Genomic DNA, 5,185 nt, shown 5'->3' with positions numbered 1-5,185 from the left:
CTTCTTCTTCTCCTCTTTTCAATGTGTACTCATGGGTGATAAGTGACCCGATGAGTTCATTGACTTCGAGCTTCTTGAGGTCTCTAGCTTCAAGAATCGCTGTAACTTTTGATTCCCAACGTTTTGGTAAAGAGTTGAGAATTTTTCTTACTATCTCCACCTTGGAATAAACTTTGCCAAGAGTTGTCAAGCTGTTTATGATGTTAGTAAAACGAGTGTGCATACTAGAAATAGATTTATCATCATTCATCTTAAACATTTCATATTCATGAGTAAGAATATAAATTTTTGATTCCTTGACTTGCGAAGTTCTTTCATAAGTTACTTCCAAGTTATCCCAAATTTTCTTTGCCGTAGCGAAATTCATTATTCTATTAAACTCATTTCCATTAAGAGCATTATATAATAAATTCATAGCAGTTAAATTTAAAGTATAAAGTCTATCGTCTTCACGATCAAACTCTTCTTCTTCCTTTTTGACCTTTACTTCATCAACCACTTTTGTTGGAATATAAGGTCCATTTACAATACATTTCCAGATTTCTCTACCTTGAGCTTGAAGAAATATTCTCATTCTAACTTTCCAGAATGAGTAATTATCTCCACAAAAGAGTGGAGGCCGACTGCTAGATTGACTTTCACCAAATGAAGCTGCAATGCTAGCCATAAAATTTTAACTCAAAAGATAGTTAATCTTATAATAGAGCTCTTAGCTCTGATACCAAATTGTTGCCCAGATGACTAACACAAGAGGGGGGGTGAATTGAGTTGTATTAAAAAAAAATAATTATAAATCAAATATATAATATAAAATATAAACAAAATATGAAATAACAATAAATATAAAGAGTAAGGGTAAGAGAGAAGCAAACTCAATATGTTAACAAGGTTCGGCCCCACTGCCTACGTCCTCGCCTCAAGCTACCCCTTGAGGATTTCCAAATTCACTATTCAACCTCCTTCAGGTGGAGATAGAAACATATTACACTTTTGAACAACACCGCTACAAAGGATCCGTGTAGAACACCCTCTACACTTGCAATCACCTTACAAGTGGTGATTCAACTATTCCCCGTATAGAATACTTTCTACATGCACAAGGGTTATACACACCCTTTTTCTAATACAAAAGCTGATAGTGGGTAGGTTATCAGAAAACACTTCTCAATGAGTGAAATAAGAACAATACAGCATAAACTATATCTCTTAAAATGAACAAGGATTAAGGCTCAATGCCTAGAGAAGAGAGAATGAAAGTTTTGAATGAATGTTGTATGCTCTGGATCTTGTAAATGTGAAGCTCTCAAATGATCTATTTATAGGCATATGAGACTTCATATTCAAATTTAAAAAGATTCACATGTCAAAGACAACATCATTCACTTTTTCAAAAAATTTAAATAAAATGTTCTTCTTTTTCAATTGCCAAAGACAACATCATTCACTTTTTCAAAAAAATCAAACCTAATCTTTTACTTTTGGCATATGAAAAAATGAGCACACTTTCCTTTTTCAAAAAATTCAAACCTAATCTTTTACTTTTTGCATATGACAAAAGGAGCACACTTTCCTTTTCAAAAAATTCAAACATAATCTTTTACTTTTTGTATATGACAAAATGAGCACACTTTACTTTTCAAATTTTTCAAACAAAATCATCTACCTTTTGTATAAGTCTAAAAAAGTATCAATCACTTTTGAAAATATTCAAATAAAACATGCACATGTGAAAGATGACAACCAATCATCTTTAATATTTAGTAAGTTCAACCCTTTAATCAAGGCATGCACATGCAAAAGATGACAATCAATCATCTTTCAAAATTTTCAAAAATATTCATGCACATGTAGAAAATATATTTTAATACTTTATGACAAAATATTAATTTTGAGTATTAATCCTAATTTTGAATTTTAAGAGATTTACAACATTACTCTATGACTTTAATGTGAACTTGTTTCCTTCTTGCTCCTTGGTTCTTTGATGTGCTTGATTCCATTGTGTGAACAACTTGAGCTTGAAACTCCTTTATTCTTTGAATTCATTTGTTATCATCAAAATCCATGTGTAGATTTATAATCACATGAAACTTGAAACCTTGGGTTCAACACATATGATAAAGGAGGTGATCCGAGGAGAGGGGTAACCAAGACGAGCATGCCATGTATTTGATGAGGTCCATTCACCAATGAGAGCATGCCGTGAGGGAAGAGTGACAGCCTTATCATCAGTTGGAAGGACGTACAAGCCATTCTTAATAGGGCCCTAAAGAAGTACTTCCTGGAAATGTAAATCCTTCACAAAAAAAAAAAAAAAAACCAGAAGAATTAAATTCAAAGAAAACTGAATGATCCAAACAAAATTATCTAACAGATAATAAATTTCAAGAAATTAAAGGAACTTGAAGTAATTGACGGAGAAGAAAATTGCCAAAAGGTGTTGGAAGTAAGCTAGAGCCAAACTTTTGAATAGCAAGCGATGATCCATCTCTTGTGGGCTCCAGGTTAAGTTTGGAAAAGTCAGAGGTGAAGTGAGTCAAAGTAGTAGTATCAGGAAACCAATTAGTGGATGGAGTGGACGTATTCAGAAAATTGGTGAAATTAGCTAAGAGAGAAGAAGGAGGAGGAGACTGATATGCATGATCAAACCGATGACAACAGGAAATAAATGACCAACACGATTACAGAATTGATAGGTAGGTCGATTGGTCTGAGAAGAGGAAAAGAAATTAGAGGGAGATGGAGAAAAATTTTGACCACCCCGTCCACGTCGAAATCCAAGGCCACGGCTTCGGTTAATAGGAGTAAAAGAGCCACATGTAGTGGTGGAGTTGGCATTGAAGGAATTGTTGGAAAGAAGAGACAATGTTTGATGTGACAGATGTGATTCATGATTTACATGAAAACTATATATTTGAGAAATGGAGAGAGGATCGGGATGCATAGTGATGGAAGACACTACAGACTCGAAATCAGATCCTAAACCAGTCAAAAAATAGATGATGAACTCAAACTCAGGGAGAGGATGGCCTGCGACATTGAGAGATGCAGAGAGTGCCTTGGCTTTGTGAAAATAGGTAGAGATTGAATCAGATCCTTTTTTGTGAGTTGCAAGCTAAAATTTCGTGTGCATGAGGTGGGCTATGGACTGAGCAGAGTAAAGATTTTAAAGAGCTTCCCATATTTTATGGGAAGTGGAGCAATCAAGAACATGAGAGAGGACTGTCTCGGTGAGGGAGAAGTAAATGGCCGACATGATGAGTTGATCTTGAGTAAGCCAAGAGGTATAGTTTGGCTTGGGAACATTGTCAATGATGGAGGGAGGCATGGGAGTGGATCCGTCGACATAGGCAAACAGTTGGTTGCCGCAGAGGAAAGTGGTGATTTGAGTGTGCCAGAGTAGATATTTTTCTGTAGAAAGTTTGATGGTGATGAGTTGTGTGGCTGAATTGATCATGGAGGGATTCAAGGAAGGGGGTTTGGGTGGTGCCATGATGATCAGAGAAAGAAAAAGTGGGCGTTGGCCCTATTAGGCTCTTGATACCTGTTGAAACTAGTAGGAAAATAAGTGTAGGACAGGAGTTTGTAAGAATACGTCAAAGAAAGATTATTTGAATAAAAGTATTCCTCGTCTATATTGTTTTCCTCAGTACAGTAGCACTCATATTTATAGCAGAAATGTATCATTTACAAGAGAATCAATGTAGAAGGATCTATAATATCCCATATGGAGCAGAGTCGGTTATATCATGCTTTTGAGAACGATCATCAGATGAAATGGAGGTGGCATTCTATTGAGGGCATGCAGCGGATGTGGCTTGTGAGGTGTTATCCTCTAAGGCAAGTACACATGCTCTAATAGATTTGAAGGGAAGGGAAACCAATAATTCTAGCTTCACTCGGAAGAACTCGAGCAGTGGTTCATGAAAATTGACCACTTCCTTGAACATGCACGAGTTCCACAAATTGGAGAAGTTCTAACTCCATTCTACAAAATTAATGTAGATAAAGTGCAGCGTCACCATCTTCTTATTGCCAGCCACATAGATTACAATTTTTCTATTCATGTGCTACAAATGGGGGAAGAGGTTACCTTTATTTTTTAGCATGCTATCAATGTGTTTGCCCGTGAAGATTATGTTTCTGGCAATAAAGATGATGGTGCTCTTTGGCAAGTTGATGTTGTAGGACAGTATTTGAGGCTGTTTGTGACCGCACTTCTCATGGTTGAAAAGCATGCCACCGCATGTGGGTCAAGGAAGATTGATGAAGTAGGTCGCGTGGTTAAGTTTGCTGAGAAACTTATGGGTAAGAAATTTTTTGCTCCCCGGTTGCTTGATATTTTGCCCCTTATGGTAGTTTTTTGGCCCTTTGATAGAGGAAGAGAAATGAATCTTGTGGAGAGGAATTGTAAGATCTAGGGAACAATTTTTATAAATCCAGGGACAACCCATTTACCTTAATTAAAGGCTCTATAAAGATATTGGAGAAGCACAAAGGTATATTCAGTAACATAGAAAATGAGGAGCTTCCAGCACATGTGGACTGGTTTGGATGGAAAACCTGGGATGCGTTTTTATCAGTCCATCCATATGGGCTTCTCCATTTTGGCATACATTATGTGAAGCCAGCCCCAAAAAGCCAAGCCCAAACCACAACTAAGGCCCCAAAACCTTAGGAGAAGGCCAGCCCATCCCCTCAAAACGGCCTCGTTTTGCCCCATTTCACACAAACTCTTATCCCTCCCTCCTTCCCCAGTCCCCCCCTTTCTTGTTCTCGCTAATCTCTTCCCCCTCATCCCCTGTCACCTTCCTCCCCCTCTCGTGACCTCTATGCACCGCTCTGCCTACCAACCACATCCACAAACACACATGTAGCTGAGTGTCATCCTTTCTCTGCCACCCCTAGCTGCTGTCCACCTCCATCAATCACAAACGAGAACTATGTTGCTCGTGAAGTGGTTTCTAGTTTTATAACTAGCGTGAGCCACCTCCCCCTCCGACCACCTCTCTCTTTCCTCCCTCGACTTCTCGTTTACTCTCTATTTCCCTCTCATCTCTCGGTCTCACTCTCCCTCCTTCAGATTTCTCTTCTCTCTCTATTTTGTGTTGTCTGCTGTCACCATCCTCCATGCCTCGACACCGCATCTCTCTCTCTCCATCTCTCTCGATTGTTGCTCTCTCTG

Source organism: Carya illinoinensis, chromosome 15 (genome assembly GCF_018687715.1).
Source record: "Carya illinoinensis cultivar Pawnee chromosome 15, C.illinoinensisPawnee_v1, whole genome shotgun sequence".
NCBI lineage: Eukaryota > Viridiplantae > Streptophyta > Magnoliopsida > Fagales > Juglandaceae > Carya > Carya illinoinensis.
Note: the sequence above shows the minus strand (reverse complement) of the source record.